Source organism: Sinohyriopsis cumingii, unplaced genomic scaffold, assembly GCF_028554795.1.
Source record: "Sinohyriopsis cumingii isolate HCF-2022 unplaced genomic scaffold, ASM2855479v2 utg001527l, whole genome shotgun sequence".
In the NCBI taxonomy this organism is placed as follows: Eukaryota; Metazoa; Mollusca; class Bivalvia; order Unionida; family Unionidae; genus Sinohyriopsis; species Sinohyriopsis cumingii.
Window position 1 is genome coordinate 1924172 of NW_028316012.1, and position 11629 is coordinate 1935800.

General features: G+C 35.0%; 1 long non-coding RNA gene across 1 annotated transcript; it reads left to right on the forward strand.

Annotated features, from left to right (window-relative positions):
• Positions 1–2037: 2037 nt before the first annotated feature.
• On the forward strand, positions 2038–7055 carry LOC149772013 (uncharacterized). Its single transcript, XR_016418062.1, has 3 exons — positions 2038–2196; positions 3760–3823; positions 6675–7055. It is a non-coding gene; the product is annotated as an uncharacterized LOC149772013 (long non-coding RNA).
• The last annotated feature ends 4574 nt before the right edge of the window (positions 7056–11629 follow it).

The following is an 11629-nucleotide window of genomic DNA, read 5'->3' on the forward strand; positions in this document are numbered from 1 at the left end:
TTTACCAGGTTGATATAAATATCTTATTTTCACATTACCTAATAGTGGTTGTTTCGAAAATTCATTTGGATGTATTGGTATGTGTTGCTTTTTTTTGGTTGTATTCGCATTAAATAGTTTCATCGCAGTTGTTTCTAGTAATTTCATTATTTAACGCAGCATTTACACTTGATATTGTTGAAACCCATTCGCGAGATCTCATATCTTTCTGAATTATTTCCTGTGCATATTGATTCCAAACGAACCGCCCAGCACGTGTTCGATTACATCATTCAAAAATTGCCTGATCACGATGAATTGCAATATATCTTCGTCTGATTTTAACGTTATTTGTTTTCATCAGAGATGATAATGCAACAGTAAATTCCTTCCCATGATCAACCTGTAATAGTTGAGGCCAGCCCAAGGGTCCTCCTTGATATATTCGTTCAAAAGCAGAATACATTTCAGTTGCTGTTTAGTAGCTAACGGCTATGCTTCTTTATACTTCTTTATATATACTTGCAACGTCAACGGTTGCTAATGCGTATTTCTATGTTAATCTACGTCTTCCAGTTTGTATAGTATAATGTGTTAAAAATAAAATAGCTGCTTGATCAACGCCATTAGTATGGCTGATATCAAAATGTGCATGCGGAAGTGTTTTAGGTGGTGGTAGGTAAATTTGCCATATTGCCTGCTGTTCTAACCATTTTGCAGCAGCAAAACGTGTACAATTTGCTGCATCAGTCAGTTTTCTAATCACTTCTCTACCTTTCGTATATAGTTTTGGTCTATATTAGATCGATTCCATTATTTTATAATAATCGGTTGATTAATTACCGCCTCCAAATAATAATTTACATTTTATCGCAGATCTTACCAACCAATTAGTTAATTTTTCGTTAAAAGATTTTTTTATAGAATGTAACGAGTGAATCAATTTTACATCTGCATAATGTCTTTGTTGCATATCGTTATCTGTATAAGCTACATTGTGGATATGACATGCTCTATCAATATCATGTACCAGGTCTTGTTCCATCTCGCTCGTCATGTCGAATATCAAGTCGGGTTTCAGGACCACAATTCTTATATCAAGGAAAATGTTTTTTCTCCTGGGTATTTATTTTCATATTCAACGGTGCAACAACCGACAGCATCAGGACGAAATAAACCTTTAACCTTAATATTATTGGTGTAATAAGTCTTATCATGTGCATTTGAAGGAAATGGAACAAAACTGGATACTTTGAGATCCAACTACCTTGTCTATGCTTGTATGACTTGACCGATATCGATTACGCCGAGTCTTGTGAGGAAACCTAACCCTTTACGGAAGCACATTTCCAACTGTAGAGCTGCCTGATGCCACGCCTTGTATATGGTTTGATGTGCAGTCACCAGCTGTATAGGTGCTTTATACATGCCTGCCGTGCCTTATACATCGTTTGATGTGGAGTCACAGGACTCTGTGTGGTTTCGTGTGACGTATACGCGGTGTTATGGTGACGTTGGATCGGAAGAGTTTACTGGTTATCTCGATGCGAGGGACCAAGGCTTCGCATCAATTGGGTCTGTGTTAAATGAGAGGGCTTTCGAGGGATCCTTCAACAGACTGAGATGGGCGGACCATTCGTGGTCAAGATTTTGTTTATATTGGGGTGTAGATAATATACTTTTATTTTGTTGAACTGTGATAGGAGATAATTCACGTTTGTTTGAAATTCCATTTGTTAACTTGAGGTTTGAGATTTTTCTCGTTGAATTAATTGTTGTTGATAGGTCCATGTTAGGAACTTTATAATTATCCATATCTTTTTGTTTATAATGTTGTCAGATTTGTTAATAATTAAATTGCGTTTATAAATAAACATCTTTTAAACGCAATTGTTTTTGGTGTCTTGCCTAATCCAGTCCCAACCCGGATTCATCATGTGACTAATCATTCTACGATAAGATTTAGAATGTTATTTGCTAGTGCATTTGGTTTCGTGACCGGTGTTTATTTATAACTTGGCTGATGCAACATCAATTCGGTGCTTAACATATGTGCAATGGACACTCATAGCTCTTATATAAACATGCGGTACCAAACATCCGACGCATTGTGGCAAGCTCTTTTTAAGTGCCGGAGTCTGAAATTGCTAATAGTTGTTCAGTACAGAGCTTAAATTGCCATTAATTAACCACCAGACTACTTCGAGTATACATCAGGTAATTTCATGCTCCCTCTCTCTATTTCACTCTCTCTCCCTCTCTCTTTCTCTCTCTCTCTCTCTCTCTCTCTCTGTATATATATATATATATATATATATATATATATATATATATATATATATATATATATATATATATATTCTGAGCAATGTTCTACATAAAGGGTGAAAGGGACTGCCTTTAGATTTATAATTAGCAACTCAGTACAAATGTAGAAGATTTAAATACTATTTCCTGTTTCACCTATGTTCAGGCAACTGCATTTAACCTTTGCGTTTGTTTGTTTAAAATATTTGAGCCACATTGCGTTTATTTTCAAATGATTGTGTAAAATCATTATTGTAAACTTCGGTATTGTCAATATTAGATCGCAGTTGTCGTTGTTGTCCTCAGTTTTGTGGCAACTACATACACTATTATTATTGTTCCCAGTACCACTACAACCATCATTTCCATTATCACCATCATCTTCTACTTCTTTCGTCACCCTAATATCGCTCTTTTTAGCATCACATATATTTTTAAAGTTACTTCACAGACAGATCAAGAGTGCAATCAGTGCAGTTATGATAATCATGCAATCAATATTTTCATTGGGATACTAATTATTGCATCAATTATATAATTAAGAGCTCGTCGAGTACTTTTTGGACGCACCTTCATTTCCATGTTCAGTGAAACATTGAATTGTATCCTTGTTCCCGATAAGCAAAGTTAACGTTCCGTATAATACTGCAACATTTTTTAATCCAACATTGTTCCTTTGATCATTTTCATAGTGAATAAAACTTGTCTTTTCACCTCTATGTGTGAATATTACGTTTGCTTATCCTAATCACTCAAATTCGGGTTTCATTTTAATGACCCTATATCCATTTTTAACGTAGGAAGCTTTTACGTCACTTCTGCATATTACATTCACGTACAAATTTAATTACCCGCTTTAATATCATCTTCTAGAACATTTATTTAAACAGTTTCCTATCTCCTTGCCATCTTCCCTATATTCAAAGCAATCATAGGCATCTCTTGCAAATATCACTGCTGCATTGCTGCATTTATTAATCCTCTAGAATAATTACTATTATCTAATCAATTTGAACCTCTTTCAAAAAGTACAAAACAAAACAATTTTAAATTTCACAATACTGTACCAGTCATCCTTCATTGTCTAAAATTGCTAACATTTCAGAAGGTTTAGGATCAAATTTAGATTGGTATTTGCTATGGAATCTGTTTTCAGATTGATGTTCCTGTGCGTGTACCTGTGTATGTATATATATATATATATATATATATATATATATATATATATATATATATATATATATATATATATATATATATATATATATATATATATATATATATGTATGTATGTTTTTGTGTGTGAACATGTAAGTGTGCAAGAATTGATATGTGCATGCATCTGCACAAAAATTTGTATATATTAACACACGAATCTTACTGTACATCTATCAAACTATTCATCAGCCCATTTGTCCCTCCATCTTCCTATCCATTCTTATATTTATATATATTTTCATATTGCATTTATAGCACCGAATTATTCTCAGGCAGGAGTTTTGTGTGGGTTAACAGTTTACAGAGAGAGAGGAAATCGGTAAGTTGATGTTTGCACTGCATTCATAGGTTTCTATATTTGTCTGTAAATAGCGCAATTTTTCGGAGTAGTATGATTTACATAAAGGCTTCCACGGTCGTAACGTTACCAATATGATTTTATTTATGAAACAAGTGAGATATAACGATCATTAAGACGACGTGATTCTCAATCGGTACTCACTTTGTGCAGTCTGGTGTGAATCTTCAGTTAGTTTTAGTCAGTGTATACTTCTGTCTTCTTAGTCAGGGATGCGACGGTGGGTCATACAAATTTAACCAACAATCCAGATCGTTCACCACCACCATATTCCCCTTTTGTGGATAAGAGCTTAAAGTTCGTAAATTCAAGGATTAATTATTGTTAAGAATTTGTCGAATGTTTTATGAACAGTGTCAAAGTTTAGGAAACAAGTCGTTTCCATATTTAAAGGAGCATAAGATTGTTTTGGTCCTATCCAAGATAATTATCGCAAAGAGCGTGAGATAACATGTAATGTGATTGTTATGCCTTTCAACTATCTGTCACTACCGTTGTCTAGCTTGATGATTCGGCAAAGTCAATCAGGTGTTTGCATTTTCTGATATAAACTGTCATCATCCCCTGGATGATACTGGTTTAGGAGGAACTGAAACATCTACGCATCTTTCAAGGACAAAATGCCAAGTGTGAATGATAATAGGGGAACGTAAACTTTAGGTGTTACCTAACCGTATTTTAAGGCATTCATTGGGGCTTGTGATGATGACAAAAAACACAAGAAATTGCGGACCAAAAGGTCCACCGTCAACTTCAAGGATTGATTTATTGGTACTTCTGTGATTAAGTTATTTCAAGTCATATGAGCATGTATATGTGTGTGTGTAACTGTGTGCTTGAGATATTTACCGTAACTTTAGTCATATCGCTACGATGTCGGCAGTATGGCAGTATATAGTGATGTCTAGGCATTGGACATCTTGACTCAGACATTATCATCATGTTTCTCCCAGTCCCATTATTCTGATACTAGGCCAACCAATTCTGACAACATTGCCATGATGCTGGACGCCAAGCGAGGTAGCTGCTAGTAAAATTGTATGTATTTTATTCAAAACCGTCATCTCCCTGAATCGAGGCTGACGCTTTTGCCACAATGGATTTGAAGCAGATGCAAGCATATTATCCTTCGAACGTGGATCCTGAAAAGGTTTAAGGTTAATGAGACAAGGTAAAAACAAAAGTATAGAAAAATATAGCTAATAATACCTCCCACGAGACTTTGGAAAACCAGGCTTATGTGTTTTAGAATTAGCAGTTTATTTAAACTTAAAAAGATGGATACAGCGAGCTCATGGCTAGCAGAGTGCTAGCGTTTCTGAAGACTGTCGTGTTCAGTAACTTAAACCCAAATAAGAAACCCATTTTAGTTTTGTATCCTCTTTCACTCTCAGCTACTATTGTAATCTCGAGTGACTGTATTCGATAAAGAATATTTTCATTGATCTGATAGTAAATACTCTTGTGTTCAATGAAATTTTGTTCTGATTTGGTTTGGTTTGGCTTTACGGGTTTAAAGCAATTTTGCAATAAATGATGATTATATAACTCGGACAGCATATCTGGTGGAAGAAGAACCTGTGAAAATCTGGGAAGAATTACAGACCTCATAGAAGCTACTAGCCAGCTTTCTCACCTAACTACATTGGCAGAGCCGATATGGGAACCTAGGCGGACAGAGATGATAACGAGTTATTGTGAGCTGTACAGACGAACGCTTTAGACCACTCAATTACAAATGACCCCGAATTTAGTATTTGGTCCAGTCCATAAACAACCATGTATATTATTTATTGCGTATCATGGATCCATTAAACTACATTGCAATAATGTCTTCCGAAATATCTTAGCTGTATGTAATGAGACGTAATGATACAGCTTACAATTTTTGTGATGTTTGGTTACAATAAATATAATGTTGGAGCCGTAAAAAAAACGGATTCCAAACGGTGGTGTTTTTGCCAGCTAATTTATGTTCACCTTTCTCCGTCTTCAATTAACAGAGAAATAGCCAAAGATTAGAAAGTGAATTCGAATGGACATTAAACATGACCAAGTCACTAAAGAAAATTTCTCTTCGTAGATCGCATAGATATGCACAATTGTAAGTCATCGCAGATTGAAGCACGCATCAAAAGTTGAAAGTAGATGGAAACTGAATATTCTTTGAACATGAATAGTGTATAGTTTTGTTATCAGTGTTACAACATATCAACATAGCCTTAGACCAATACTACTACTACTAATAATAATGATAATAATAATAATAATATAAATTTTGATACATTATAGTATGATTCAACAGTTTTGCACCCTCAATTTATTGTAATATTTGAATTATGATAGATACAGTTTATTTACGGAAACCGCTACCAACATGCCGTAATGTTTGAAGAAAGTAATGTTACTGCACTTAACCTCATTTTGTTTTTTCATATCACATGCTTTCTTTGGTATTCTAACACATTTTCGTGCTGTGACTAGCATCTTGTACGTAGCACATAACGTGAATACGTTTAGTATCCATCGCTTGCATAGACCATATATGTCACTAACGTCCATATCATGCATTTATTGCCATGTAACATAGGGGTGTATATGTAATAGTTGATGACAAATCTAATATATATTCTGTTCGAAAATATATGATTATAAAAGTAAATTCCAATAGAGAACAAAATTAACGGACTTGAGAGAAGTAATATTTTAACTGGAAAAGTATTTGTATTGATTTATGATGAATAAGACATGAAATTATAAGCTTTTTGACATTGCGATCATTTCAATGATGAAAGGAAAATATTAATTTCAGATTCTGACGAAGATGTGGCAAACGTCTTTAGCTGTCATTCTCCTCTGCATTTTCATGGCTGGAACAGACGGGGCGATGTGCTTGTACAAGGATGGTCATTGTTATTACAAGGGAAACGTACGACGAAAATGCAGTGATTCGAAGCGCACGTGTGAAATAATTTTGGGCACGTCGGAATGCAGATGCAGGACTCGTGCTCATATATTCAACATATAAAGCATGGTCGGTGTCTAAGAACTAGAAAAAGGAATACGTCGTATCAGAAAATTTATACGTAATAAATAGTTGTGCTGCTGTTTCAAAATAACCTGTATTGTCCTTAAAACTTAAATGTTTTACGTTTCACAACTAAAGTAAAGGAATGAATATCGATTATCATTTCATGCGTGTTTTCGTATTTAGTGTTCTTCTTTCGCCATTATGTAAGTATGTTTTCTGGAAATTTGTTTTTGGCTAGAATCCGACCGAAAGGCGTTAGAGGTATCAAACATTTTCGTGAGAGTGATATATACTATTTTTCTATCTAGTAATTTAGACATTGTCATATTGCTGGCACAATTTACTTTAGTGAAGTACAGAGAGAAAATGAGCATTAATGGTAAAAGTTCGTTCGATTTATTGACAACGAGAAGCCAATGCTGTACGTTATTCAACAGTAACATAATGATCTATTTAAGTTTCTTGATCATATTGCAATTCAACTATTGTCTGTAGTATACATGCACACTTTAATCTCTTTATCATTACATCTGTCTATTAAGATCCACCTGCGAATCTGTCTGTCCATTTTGGGAGTTCAAAACGTTTAAATTCGGAACAAAATGTGCTCAGAGTAATAAAGAAACTGCGTTTTAATCAGTTAGATACAGTTGATTTCATATTAAAAGTAAAAGTCCTAGTTGTATTTCAAAATATCTTGACACAGCTATGACGTTTTCCATCAATCGTCCCCCAGTAAAAGGATGTAGGTTCGACAAATTGAGTGATTACCCATACATTGCCACAATCAGTTCATTTTTAGAATTAACTATATAGTAGAACATTGCATTTATATGCCATTTGCTCTCGGTCATAAAAACGAGAATTTAGGGTACAAGCGAATCATTACTCCAAAGTACTCGCACTAGATCGTATACGATACGTGACTTCACGACTATAAACACCCATTTGACTCCCAGCCCATAATATCGATGGGAATCTTTGAAATTAATTGGCCATTTTAAAACTTCAGCGGGATATCAGTAAAACTTGGGCATGTATGTCTACTAAATCAGTATAATCATTAAAGGCAAATATTAAAACATAAGTGTTTGTTTTGCATTAGTTCATACGTTGATTGCCTTACCGCTAATTTTACGAGACTAGAAGCCTTATATGGCTAAGATCAGAAAACGGCCTCCGTCACTACGGGCAATTAAGTGAACATACATCTTGCTGCAAAAGCTATTACTTAGATTATTATGGTGATCGTGTATATCGATATTTACATAACATGCAAATACTTTACATTTTGGGATGAGTTCATTGAAATGACATAACGTCAAAAAACTATAATAAGTTCATATTTTGCAAAGTTCGCGAAGACATCAAGGATATAACATTGATTACCCAATATGTATAATTAGCCTCCTCTCTTGCTAAGTTATGTGAGCAAAATTGCAAAAATAGAATCGAATTTAAAACAATAAATAACAAATATGACTAGAATTGTTTAACCTATTGTCAATGTAGAGGCAAAGTACGAAGACTGTTTTGGGGGTACGTAATGCATGTTAATAAATCTGATTCGCTGTTAAAAAAGCATGGAATAAATGTCTGATCAATTTCTTCATAAGTAATAGCGAGTAACAACATGTTTTACAAGAGTTATGAGGTCATAAATAATTACAAATGGAATGCACATCAATTTGTATAATTACAAGGAGTTACAAAAATAACAAAATGAATATGAAAAAATAACTAACAAATATGGTTTGTGACTGATTACAAAATTGTCCATGAATAACTAATTTGATGCATAAATACTTAGGCACACAAGCTGTGAGAAAACGTCAGGATTACTCAACTTTATGGGCGCCAGCCGAAAATGCTGAATCTTGATTCGAAGACTTATCACCGCTAATCGACCACCAGTTCACGCTAAACCTCTTGTGAAAATAAATCCTCTAGTTATCTGCTTATTAAAATTGGCAAAAGCACCCCTGGAGAAACATCACAGACGTGAAGTACGAGATGAGTCGCGACAGTAGTGCCGTCAGAAGTAGATCAAAGTACTCCAGAGGCATTTACAATTAAACAGCTTCAAACGGTGCTATGCAGTATCAAATCAGGTAAAGTATAAGGATACGACAACATGTTGCTTTCTTAAGGCGTCATCTCCAGAAGGCAAAGGAATGGCTTGTCGCTTTTTACACCGGGAATGTAAGGGAAAAGTGCATGCCGATTATTAAACAATAATAACTGAATATGTCATACCAGGACCTTAAGTTACGAATTTTGGCAGGGGACAATTTACGAAAATGTCCAATGACACATGTATGTACCAATGTAAATGCAAACTTTGTGGCATCACGGAATTTTCTAATGGCGGCCATCAGTGACAGCGGTATCATTCCACTTCTGAACGATTTCTTTTCTGTTGGTGTAGAGATTATATGAAACATCTCCTGCATGATACATGTAACGAATTAAATTTAGGCAGGACTTATTTTTAATTTGGAGTTTGTGTATCTCTGTCAAATATCAACGAAATTATAGTAATAGATGATCATGAACAAGATGATGATAAATGTGATGGTTGTGGTGATATTTGCTGCGGTGATAGATACGACAATAACTCCAGCAACAATGTTAAATATGATAAAAATGTTGGTTGGTTAGTTTCTTTCGGCACTTGCAATATTTTTCGCTATATCACGCAGATGAATTTGGGCACGACGACTCTAGCCCTTCCGGGCTGGTCTGGTCTGGACTGGTTTCGTACCCCAGATGCTGTACCGGCTAAGCTACTGGGAGTGCTGACATCATGATTACATATATAAATAGGCGCAAGACAATAACAGTAAAAGGTGGAAAGTATTGATGCAAAGAGAAGAACTCTGACTATGGTCGCAAAGATAAATACGACAGAAGAAAAAAAGAGCAAACGGTATACAGGAATACCTGAACTGACGCAATGCAATGTAAAATATTTTCTGCTCTTTCTCAGCATACCTTACACAGGATTTTGTTTGCCAGGACTGATCTCTAATTTCACTTATTCTAAGTATACAAAATTCTGAAAATAATAAGGGATATACACATACACAAAAAGATAGAGATATTACCGGAGATATCTGCGAAATGTTTTCTTACTAAATGGAAAATAAACTCTGTACTACTGTATATATATTCCAACGCACTTAACCTACAACCTGTTTTCAGTTGTTACTTCAGACGTCTGATGATTCATGGCATCGAAAGAGATTTAATTATATGTCATTCTTACGAAATGGTTCCTTCTAGTTCAGCCTTATCTAGTTCCGGCTTATGTTTACATTCTGGTACGTTATCAGTGGGAGGTCATGAAGTATTTCTTTATTAACACGGGTCTGTGTTTTACGTACATCAGTGATGGGTGTAACATAGATTCATACAGATGGGAGGGGTGGGGAATTTCATCTTGATTTCTTGGGATAGTGCGTATAAGTGTTGGTTATTCAAACATTTTGGTACTTTGTGCACAGTATGCATTGAACATATGCTATATTTGACGCTCAATTCGCTATTAAGAATACATTTAATAACTCTCTTTTTTAGTTTAGCATGGCAACCGACCTTAATGGTACTTTATATTGTTTACGATTAATGTTATATTTTAGTACTAGCGATTGAACTATTCCAAATGTGCATAAACTATATGACTGCTCGAGTCACATTTCAGTCATGGGTACATTTTTGAAACACACGATAACGTTAGCTAGTCATTATGGAATGACTGTCAGTCACAAGCCAGGTTTTGCTGTTATGATTCCGTCAAACATTATTTGTTCTGTTTAAATCATTATATGCTGTTCAACTTATAGTTGGAGATAAAAAGCCAGACATTCTGTTTCAAAATGTAACTTTCACACGTGTCCCCTGGACAGTAATTTGGCAAAGGTAACTAAATCGACTCAAACCGACCGGGCTGTTTCAGGTTAACACCACCTTTACAAATAGATTACTCAGTTCTACTAAGTTCTAAATTCAGCATGTATACCATTATGCTAAACAGACGTTCATGTACATGTACTGTTAAAGTAGGCACGGGTGCTGCAGCTTGTGCATCCGTTCTTGAATAGATGGATATTCCAAAATTGTTGTTAATATAAGGACGGACGCTAGAGAAGTGCATATTATCTTTTTTAATTGCAAAATTTGCCATGCGTTTCGAACATCTGCATTTAGTGCTCATTTGAATTTGAGTGATTCTCTTGTGTTTGAAATATAGCAAACTGATTGACTTTCATTTTTAATTTCTATCTCAACCATGCATGACGAAATATAGCCCAAATCTAAACTGACTGCATGTTTGAACAGCGTTGGAAACCTGTAAAAATGGTAACAAATCGACAAAACATTTGACAAAGAGAAACCGCTCCAACTATTTATATTACTACTGCTACTGCTACTACTACTACTACTACTACTACTATCAAAAGCAATAATTGCATAGTCGATATCAAGGGTTAAAGAAAATATAGTGGTTAAGTATTGTCGCAACGGGTCATAATCTGATATCTTACTGAAATCTTGACAAGACTGCATTCAGAATTTACCTCTTTGTGGCCTAAGTCGTTAGACAAGCCGCCATGGATGGTGTCGAGGGTTCAAACCCCGGCCATATCATACTGACTACTTAAAAAATGGTACTAGCAGCTGTCTCGTTTCTCCCTTTTTCATTAAGAGATTATTGTTAGAACTGGTCGGCCTCA